At 36.7% G+C, this 11,463-nt stretch overlaps 1 long non-coding RNA gene across 1 annotated transcript; it reads left to right on the top strand.

Annotated features, from left to right (window-relative positions):
* Positions 1 to 7,965: 7,965 nt before the first annotated feature.
* Positions 7,966 to 10,870, top strand: LOC132034360 (uncharacterized). The gene is made up of 2 exons (XR_009409054.1): positions 7,966 to 9,875; positions 9,913 to 10,870. It is a non-coding gene; the product is annotated as an uncharacterized LOC132034360 (long non-coding RNA).
* The last annotated feature ends 593 nt before the right edge of the window (positions 10,871 to 11,463 follow it).

Below are 11,463 nucleotides of genomic sequence, written 5' to 3'. Positions count from 1 at the left end.
ACGGGCTATAACACAAACCTTAGATTTTCCCTTCCTTTGACCCTCGAGATAATGGAAGTCTAAACATATCCAAATCATGTTATTAGAATCAAGAAGAACATCATTCAAACCTTACTTCTATTCAAGACCCAAATCCCAACCTATGGAATGGGGTTTATGAACTAGAAAGCTGAAATTAGGAATCTATAGGTCTCAACATGAAATTAATGTTCTAGGTGATCAATTACTATCAATTAGAAGCTAGATTAACTCATGAAATAATCATATTCGGATTCTAGGTGAAACCCCCAATTTTGGGTATAAACCCTAACTTTTCGATTCAAGAATTCATCACTAATATTGGAAGATTCATGATTAACAACCTTAGACATATCAAATTCTATTATAACCCAACCAAGTTTCGTCAAAAAGTTCTATTTACCCATAAGTCAACTTTGAATCAACCATTTTTTGCTTTTAAACCAATTTTCCCAAAAACTTACCCAAATCAACTTCGATGACCTCGGGAAGCGTACCAATGGTCCCCGTGGGTCAATTATGAGCAGACAAAGCTCGAAAAGGGATCAAGATGACAACCAAACGGATCGTTACATTAGATACCAATTAAATAATTGCTCATCCTCGAGCGACAAGGAATAGAGGAAAACAAAGTACCTAAATCAGCAAATAACGGAGGATATCGGCTGTGCATGGCGGACTTTTCTTATAGGGAAAATTCTCATCGAACAAAACTGAATCCCAACGAATGATATAGGAACTATCAGAATGGTACTTCTTCGACATGGAAATGTGGAAAATCGGATGAACACCTGACCAGCCTGGTGAAAACTAACTTATAAAACACAGGATCAATATAGCTGATAGTCTCCAACAGGCCAATACACCTCGGGCTCACTTGCCCTTCTTCCGCAAATCACATGACACCTCACATGGGTGTAACCTTCAAAAGAACCTGCTCACTCACTTTACCAGTCACAACTCGCTAAACTTAGCTCAAGCTCCAATTCTCATATCTCCGTATTCGAATATCCCTCGCAACTGATCCTCGAATAAGAGAATTACTTTTACTTGAATTCTCTAATTTGATAAAACCAAAACTCTGAGAGCGATCAACAGGGCCCACAAATAGTTTCCTAAACTAACGCAATCCTTTGAAACATGGACACAAACCATATAGCCTATTCTGAACCGGAAAGATATTCAGATTCCGTTAAACTTTCCTTCACGCATGCTAAAGCCATTTTTTGCAACGCGATTTCTTAGAAACACATGAACACGCACATCATAACCTGAAACCATGGCTTACTCTAGCCAGAAAGAATCCTCGATTCATTTGAGTTCTCTATGCGATTCCACCGTAACTGATCTTACTGACAGCCAACTTGGCTAGTTCTAAGTCTTCTTTAACCTTCAAATCACAATACAGGGACCATACTATTGAATATCTCACCGAGCAAAGTCATACCATTATTCTATCCAGGCAACTGTTCGCAGAAAATATCATCAAATCCACTAGAAAACCCGAACAAAGCTCAGTAAATTTGTCATACCTCAAATCTAAGCCGAAACATATCAAATCCTTAAATATCTTCCTGGAAATATAACCATAGACCATTAAGCCTTACGTGAACAATGCTGACCCTGAATGAATGCACAACTCTCGAATATCACTAATAGTCATATGAACTGACTCCGAATTTTCGAAACAAATCACAGTCCTATCGCACATCTGTGGTGGCCAATTCTAATCTCTTCCTCATGCATAACAAATCCTGTCTACCACCCTCGACTCTACAGGTTGAGTTTTATCCAAGTTATCAACTTAGTACCGAAGAGCTACACCTTATGATTTCAATCTTCATGTTTCTCAACCTTTACCCGACACGTAAATTCGATGCAACCTTAAACTTTTCGACGCGAAACCTGAAGCCTTATATAATAATCATTTAACGCTCGAACCTATCATTGTATCACCTCGATATGCCCATAAATTTTCTGAAAGTATCCAATCTTACACTACCGCTCTAAATCTCACTCAACTACCCCTAAGTCTTTTATAATCAAAAGTGCTTACCCAAACTGTCCAGTCAATATTACTTGCAACATAATATATTACCACGAGTAGGGTCTCACCTCGAAAATATAACTCTAGTCCTCACATGATAGAGATTCCACGAATCCTTTCACTTAAAGCATGCTAACTCATCCACTGCAGAATGTTACGAAACTTATCCAATGGTGTACCACAAAGACACTTCTTATAAACCTCAACATATCGATTTACTGAAATATGTTTATCGCTAGTTGCCGATCACGAACCTCACAAAATTTTCCTCATATCACTCAGTTCATTTCTGTTAACTTCCTTCCTTAAGCTCGTGTAACAATCAAATCCCATCTGAATATGCAAGACAACGACGCCACAATCTAAATAGACTCAAGTAATCCCAAGATGTACGTCATTCTTGCTGACTCTATACCCTTTATCGACTCGTTAATTTTCCAATATATAATCAATTCATGATCATCGATACCATAAACAATCCTCGAACCTACTCAATCGAACACTGCATAATCATAAGTTTTGTAAGCTAGCCGAATTAATTCGATAGATAGGATCATACCACACACTCTGCACATTAGAGTTTTCTTAACACTTACAACTCTAAATTGAACATTCTTTAAATCCAGCGTATCACATAACAACCTTACCAATATCCTCATGTACCCAACTGAATCATCCTTGCCTGAATTGTCTTTCTCGATCAATAAAATGTTATCCCGAACTTACTCAGTTAACCTATCATTGATCTACCATTTCACGCATCCTTGTTTACTAACCCCTTACCTAAAATCCTTAATGTTGCTAGACCTCAAAGAATCACCTCTTACCTCATTTATCGAATCTGAACACCTCTAACCACTCTGTCACGACCCAACCGGAAGGCCATGACGGGCACCAGGAGCTAGCCTACCGAGTGCCTCTAAACATACGTCCCATAGTCATATCTGATTGGGACATAAAGCTAACTCATAAATATGGTCCTAACAATTTTGCTTCACCAACTTCGAACCAACCAATTGGTGATCTACACCTTCACCCATACAGAGCTTCAAACGGTGCTATCCCAATGCTAGCATGATAACTCTTATTATAAGAAAAATCGATAAGGGGTAAGTGATCATCCCAATAACCTTTGAAATCTAGGACATATGCTCTCAACATGTGCTCAAGAGTCTGAATAGTACACTCTGCCTGGCCATCTGTCTGCGGATGAAAAGCTGTGCTGAGGTTCATCTTGGTACCGAATCTTTTCTGAAAGGATTTCCAAAAGTTCGGTATGAACTGAGCACCACGATCTGAAATAATAGACACTAGGGTCCCATGCAATCTGATAATTTCATTAACATATAACTTGGCATAATCCTCTGCTGAATCTGTGGTCTTGAGTGGCAAAAAGTGCGCCGACTTAGTAAGCCAGTCAAAGATCACCCAAATAGAGTCATGCCACCTAGCTGAACGAGGTAGACCTGATAGAAAGTCCATACTGATCATTTCCCATTTCCAAACAGGAATATCAATATTCTGAGCCAGGCCACCAGGCCTCTGGTGTTCCGCTTTCACTTTCTAACAATTCGTACACCTAGCCACAAAATCTGCTACATTCTTCTTTATATCATTCCACTAATAAATCTCTTTAAGATCATGGTACATCTTAGTGGAACCTGGGTGAATGGAATGCCTGGATTTGTGAGCTTCTGACATGATCCACTCTCTGAGCCCATCTACATCTGGAACACATAATCTGCCTCGGTACCTCAAGGTACCATCATCTCCCCCCTGTTCAAAAGACATCGTCTTATGCTTATGAATCCACTCTCTCAGCTGCAACAAGTAGGGATTACTAAACTATTTCTCTTTGACTTCAACTACTAAGGAGGAATGAGCTCTATCTTGAACAACCGCGCTGCCATCCTCGGAGTCCAAAAGTCGAACTCCAAGACTAGCCAAATGGTGAACTTCCTTGGTCATAACTCCCTTATCTGCATCAACGTAGGCTAAACTCCCCATGGAACGCCGACTAAGAGCATCGCTACAACATTCGTTTTTCTCGGATGATAGAGAATATCCATATCATAATCCTTAAGCAATTCGAGCCATCTCCTTTGCCTAAGATGTAGCTCCCTTTGCTTGAAGATATACCACAGGCTTTTATGATCTGTGAAAATATCAACATGCACTCCATACAAATAATGACGTCATATCTTAAGTGCAAAAACCATGGCTACCAACTCTAAGTCATGAGTTGGGTAATTCTTCTCGTGAGCCTTAAGCTGTCTAGATGCATAAGTGACAACCTTACCATGTTGTATTAAGACACATCCGAGACCAACTCCCGAAGCATCACAATAAATCACGAACCCTTCGGTTCCTTCTAGTAGCGTCAAAACTGGAGAAAAAGTTAGTCTGTTATTCAAATCTTCAAAGCCGGCTCACAAGCATCTGACCATTGACACTTAACCTTTTTCTGAGTCAACTTAGTCAATGGAGCAGAAATAGAGGAAAATCCTTCTACGAAATGTCTATAATAGCCTGCGAGACCTAAGAAACTTCTTATATCAGAAACTGATGTGGGTCTGGGCCAAGTCCTTACGGCATCAATCTTCTGAGAATCAACTTTAACACCTTTAGCTGAGATCACATGGCCTAAGAATGCCAGTGACTTAAGCCAAAACTCACACTTTGAGAATTTTTCAAAAAGTTTGCCATCTTTATGAGTCTGCGACACTATTTTGAGATGTTCTGCATGATTAGCCTCACTATGGGAATACACAAAAATATCATCAATGAAGACAATGACGAATAAATCGAGATAAGGCTTGAAGATCCTATTCATAAGATCACTGAAAGCAGCTAGCGCATTTGTCAACCCAAATGACATAACAAGAAATTCAAAAATGGCCATAACGGGTTCTGAAAGTGGTCTTCGAAATATCAAGTTCCTTAACCTTTAACTGATGGTAGCCTTATCTGAGGTCAATCTTGGAATAATATTAGGCACCCTGAAGTCGGTCAAATGAGTCATCTATTCTGGGAAGAGGGTACCTGTTCTTAATAGTGACTTTGTTCAACTGGCTGTAGTCGATGCACATGCGTAAGGAACTATCTTTCTTTTGAACAAATAAGACTGGCGCACCCCAAGGTGAAACACTGGGCTTAATAAACTTATCAAGAAGATCTTTCAACTGGGCTTTTAACTCTTTTAACTCCGCTGGAGCCATTTTGTATGGCGGAATAGATATTGGCTGAGTGTCAGGGAGTAGATCAATTCCAAATTCAATCTCCCTACCAGGAGGGACTCCTGGAAGATCTTCGAGAAAGATCTCTGGAAACTCATTTACAAATGGGATGGACTGGAGAGTTTGAGTCTGGGCATCTGAATCCTTGACTCGAACTAGGTGGTCGTATAACCCTTGGAAATCATTTTTCTTGCTTTTAGGTAAGAAATAAATCTACCCCTAGGTACTACTGAATTAGCCTCCCATTCTATGACTGGCTCATTAGGGAACTTGAATTTCACTACTTTGGTTCTACAACATACCTTGGCATAACATGAAGCTAACCAGTCCATACCTATGATCACATCAAAGTCTATCATCTTTAACTCTGCTAAGTCTGCTAATGATTCTGCGGTGATAGACTAAAACTAGGCAACCCCTATAAATACGTCTAGCTATGACTGATTCCCCAACGAGGGTGGACACCTTAAAGGGTTCATGCAATTTTTCTGGTTCAATCCCAAATTTCTTAGCAATAAATGGGGTTACATAAGATAGGGTGGATCCTAGGTCAATAAGGGCATAGACATCAAAAGTGAAGACTATTAGTGCACCTGTGATAACATCTGCACGAGCATCTGTCTCCTAACGACCTTCAACGCATATAAACGGTTTCGTCCTCCTCTTGTGTTTCCAGACTTAGCTGCATTGTGCCCCTGGCCATCGGGTAAATCTGTGTTTTGGGAAAACACAGATTGTAGGTCTGCCCTAATTTCCCATCTCGCTCGTTTTCGAATCTTAGGTATGCCTCCTATTTCGAGTTGTTCTTTTTTTTTTTCTCTATGTACTAAATTCACTTTATTGCTTCGCTTGATTCGAGTTACTCTTGTTATTCTTCTTCTCTAACATTAAATTGGTAAAAGGTTTGACAATGTGGTGTTTTTTCTTTATTTGTATAATCAGCGAAAATGATTTGCAAATGAAAAAGGGCTTTCTTCTGTTGGGTATGGAGTTCTCGTCTTCTTTGATGAGTTTTCTGCATACAACTTCCTATATGATTTGCATTCTAAATATTGCTTTTTGTATTAACATGTTTATTTATCAAAACAAAATAACGAGGAAAGGATAAGACATATCATAGGTTTTTTGTCAAAGATTTTTTTTTTTTGGTGTTTTTCTACTGCAATTTAACCTCTGCAGTATGTTTCTACTGCAATTTAACGTCTGCAGTATCTACTCTCTTGATGTTCTTCCCTATTTGCCTCACACTTGTCAAAACTTACCAACTACTCAAGCCCTAGAGTTCAATCTAAGCACTGGACTATATCCTATTCAACTGATAGGAAATCAAATAACGCTCTTTGCCAATTATTATTTAGCTGCTCGATGAAAATTGTAGATTAGTTGGTGTTGTGCAAAAAGTTTATGTTCATATTGCTCCAATTAGGTTAACTGGTATGGAATTATCACTGTTGCAGAGATACTAAAATTGCACTTTTCATTTGTGCTTGAGTTTTAAATTTATCCTGTAATACTGCAATAAAAGTGATCTGCCAGTTCAAAAAAAAAAAAAAAAGTGACCTCGTATTTATTTGGGATTCCTAATTGATAATTTGATTTCCAGAAGTGTATTCAAGTTTGTTGTATATTGTGTTTCTGGAAAAACATATTTCATACAGAGTGCATATCAATATGAAAAAGCTAATTATTTCATGAATGGCATATTAGTTTTATGTCTTCAGTGTTGAAATTTTGCAAGCCAAACAGGGACTAGTGTTGTTACTCCTTTTGAAAATTTTATTTTACATCTAAAAAAGTTTCAACTAAGTCCATTTACATTCTGACGGCATGATTTCTTTTTATTACTACACTGTCACGCATTTTCTCTTATTGTATTTTCTTACTTTTGGCTCTTTACAGGTTCAATATGAAACCATTAAAGATTGAAAGTGAGGGGGGGGGGGGGTCAACTGTGAAGACTACTACCAAATATGCATTCATCGTCCTAGGTGCTAGGAGGGCTTAGATCTTTGGTTGAGAAAGAGAATATGCCAACCAAGAGTTTATTTCCTCAATCTAGTGATATAGTTAAGCAATACATCCAAGAAATTGAAACAAGTAAGATTTTTTAAATCTACTATTTTTGATTTGCATAAACTGAATTTAAATGATTAAGTGTTAGTAACATGATTTCATTTCACCAGGTGCTATGGGGAAGGAACGAGGACAAGGTCTTAAAAATGCTACCATGTCTGCTAGTCAAGGAATGGGAACGATACATAAAAACTCCATGGTTCTTGAGATAGGGTATAGTTTTTCCAAAGGGTATACACCTACTGATCAAGTTAAGCAATGCAAAAATTTGAAACAAGTTTTTCCAAATCTGTTGTATTTTTTATTTCACATATAACTGAAATTAAATGCCAAAGCTTTTACTAATATGATTTCTTAGGTCCACCTAGATCTTTGTGCTCCTCTTTAGCAAAGAAATCATATTAGTAAAAGCTTTTGTCCAACTTCAAGTTTTTAAGAAGAGTTCGAGGAAGGAACAAGTGCAAAGAAGTTGCATCACTTTAAGTTGGACAAAAGCTGAAAGTAACCTTTTACAATAATCGAACGGTTGAAAAAAATAGCAATCTGTTTTCGAGGCACTTGGGAAGAATAGTTCGTCACCGTAATATGTGGGCAGCTGTTGAGGTAACAAATGTAGTCAAGAGTATCAATGCGCATTTGGACCTTTTTCTTTTGCATTCATTCTACTCACACCAGCACCCTCTTCATGAATAGCATATCATTTTTATGTCTTTAGTGTTAGAGATTTTGCCAGCCAAACAGTCTATTGATGATTAACTTTAGAAAAAATGTTAAGTAGCTTTATATATCATTATTCTCAAGTTTTTCTGCTCCAAAAAAAAAAAAGATAGAAAAACTAATTATGAAAATGACAGATGTTGTTGGTTGTTACGCACTTGTGGCAATTGGATACATATTCTGATGCAAAACTATGCACTCCTTTAGCTATGTAGTTCCCAGATCCCAACCAAACAGCCTATTGATGATTAACTTTAGAAAAAATGTTAAGTAGCTTTATATATCATTATCGTAAAGTTTTTCTGCCTCCAAAAAAGATAGAAAAACTAATTATGAAAATGACAGATGGTGTTGGTTGTTACGCACTTGTGGCGATTGGATACAAATTACAGTGCGCAACTATGCATTCCTTTAGCTATGTAGTTTCCAGATCTTATTTCTGGGCACATAAGTTTCATTTTCTTTGTTGTACTAACTTCTTGCTTTAAACAGTGAGATTTTTGTCTACCTACTGATCGGAAGTATATTCTCCGCAGATATTACTGATTTTCGTGATTAGTTTTCGTTAGAATAACCATTACTTTCACTTAGAGAAGGAGAGCTATACTTCAATTATTTTAGACATTGATTCTTTTGTTGTGCTCATAGGATTTTCTTGTACAAAGTTCAGAACTTATTTCAGTAGCTCGTAAGTTAATGCTTATTGTCTTTTTTTTTTGTTTTATGTTACATATTCTTTTGTGGACTTTGGAAAAAACTCAGTTTTGTTGACCTCTTTTTCTCCTTCATATTTGTGATAAATACCCTTCCATATCTAGATTTAGCAAAAAAACAGCTGAGTTTTGGTCTTCAAAGTTTCTGCTATTTTTTGCCCTTCCAAGTTGCCCAAGAAATCGAAGGTGGTATTTTATCTAAGTTCTTAACTTTCCTGAGTAACTATTAGTTGTCTCAAGTGGTTTAAGCACCTTGTGTTTGACGGAGCATATTAAATGTCTTGAAAGGTGGAACTTCTTCAAAGGTTGAATTACTGTCCGCACTACGTTCAACTCGAGAGGAAAACAAATCCTTGAATGAGGAAAACAAATCCTTAAATGATCGCTTGTCTACCGTAGAAAAAGAGATGAAAGAAATTATGAAAATAAAAGAATTCTTAGCTGCTCAACAATCACAAGTCCCGCCTACGACATCAACCGTTTCAACTGAATGACCACTGTTTTTGTAGGCTGACCAGCTTAGTAACAATATACCCGCCTTTTTTTTTATTTTTTTTTTTACCTATTGAAGTTGATAATTTAAAGTACATTGGGTGATTCTTTTATTGAACATTGTCCAGTGGAAGGCTTCTTTGAAGAATTTTAGCATCCACTCTTTCATTAGGTACCTCTTCTTCAATGTATACAGTGAGTAAAATTTGATGTACTTCCTCTACTGCTACTTCACAAATGGTATTTCCTGTTGTCTTTTAAGTCTTAATGGTATTGTGTAATTGAATGATTAGATTTTGGCATGCTATGCCATTCATCTCTTTCCTTTCAATATGGTTTCCTTATTAGATGTTTTCAGAAATTCCTATCAATAGATAAAAGAGCAATTTTCTACCAGATGGAAAAAAGCCTTATTGCTGTTAACTCTTGTTGCTTTTTTATGGGTTTCCAGTTTAACTTTTGTGGCCCTTAGCCTAAACAAATGATGGAATTTATCTTTATCAATAGTTAACTTAGTTGCAGAGAGGAAATGGAACTTGTCATATGTGTTTCCATTCTGCTCTTGTTGGAGGAAATGGAGTTCGATAAACTTTTATTTTTCAATGATGTGCAGGAGTTCATAGTCTCAATTGGTTTGGTATTCTCCTTGTTTTACAATAGGCTTTAGTAGAAGATTAAAAGAATTAACATCTACAGTGAATGGAATTTTTTTAGTTGGGAACATATATTACATGAAGAATGGCAGCGAGCTCATATTATATGCGTGTATTTAATCTATAAGGTACAGAGTTTGCTAGTTTAACTATGAACATTCGTGAAAGTTCCTTATGTTTGTCCATTATGCTTGTCACAGTTATTGTTTTAGTTGTGGTTCTTTATAATATATTTTGGGTTCTTGGTTAATGCATCACAACAATTCTTCACTAAGTTGTTGACGACTTAACATGAATGATGTATCATTGTAAATTAGTCGGAAATCTTTGTACAGTTAGTTAAAAGTTCAACCACCATGTATATGAACACATTTATGGAATACATCAAAAGGTAGTAAGTTAGTTTACCTTATGATACACATATGATATGATGTATTTTTCCTTGCATTTCTACAGAGTTTGGTGATTTAAGGTTGAAAAAATCTCAGTTTGCCTAACTTACATACTGCATTAATTATTTGGGAAGGAAGGCTTAATTTTTTGCTGATATTCCTGCAGCCTAGCTTTTTAATGTTGCTGGATAACACCCAATAAATTTAGACTGCTTTTGGGGTAAGCTATTTAACTATTGCTAGTGTAAATTTTACATATATTATTATACTAATAGTTATTCATCGTCTTTTCAAAATTTTGTATTTATAGGTTTTGAAGATTGAAGTTACAAGTCAAGGTGCAAGTTTAGAAGATGCACAAGCTCATTATTATTTTTCTAGGAATGTAATGCAAAACTTGATATCATAGTCTAGCTCGGGATGTTGGCAAAGCTTTTTTATTAAGGTGTTGAGCAAATATTGAAACTAATATGGGATGTTAACCATTTTGTAATTAATAACTCTCTATATGTATATATATTTATATCTACATTTCTGTAGCAATTTGATATGTATTGATACTATTAATTTTCTCGTCAATAAGAGACCAGAAATGCAGATGCTAAAATTAGTATAATTATTTTAGATAGGGACCAGTGCTGCTCGTCTCTAAAAGACAATTTAGGACTAGTAAAATCTGGTCGCATATAGGTTTAACGACTAGGAAGAAAAATATTTTCCATGATATTAGTTGTCTATTAGGGATGAGATATATAGTCTCTAAAAACATTTAACGACCAGATTTTCTACCGGTCTCTAAAAATAATCAACGACCAGATTTTTGTACCCATCGTTGTTGCGCTTTAGCGGCGGAGGCTATTACGGCGGGCGGCGACCAATTTTTTCCCATCGTAATTGGTCATTTGGGACCAGATTTTAACTTTTAGGGACCATATTTCCCTTCCTTAAAGGCCGTTTTTCTTGTAGTGTTTCTTGCGATCTTATCTCCGTCTACTTTCATAGCTTCTCTTTGCATTTCCTTAGCTTATCTTGCTTCATAGCTCACTATTACTTTTTGATTGCCCCATTGTCGGGTGTCATAATTCCTCCAATACCTTAGTCAGCCTTATACTCATACTTAAG

Source organism: Lycium ferocissimum, chromosome 10 (assembly GCF_029784015.1).
Source record: "Lycium ferocissimum isolate CSIRO_LF1 chromosome 10, AGI_CSIRO_Lferr_CH_V1, whole genome shotgun sequence".
Taxonomy (NCBI): Eukaryota; Viridiplantae; Streptophyta; class Magnoliopsida; order Solanales; family Solanaceae; genus Lycium; species Lycium ferocissimum.
Note: the sequence above shows the minus strand (reverse complement) of the source record. Positions and strands in the feature narration are given on the sequence as shown.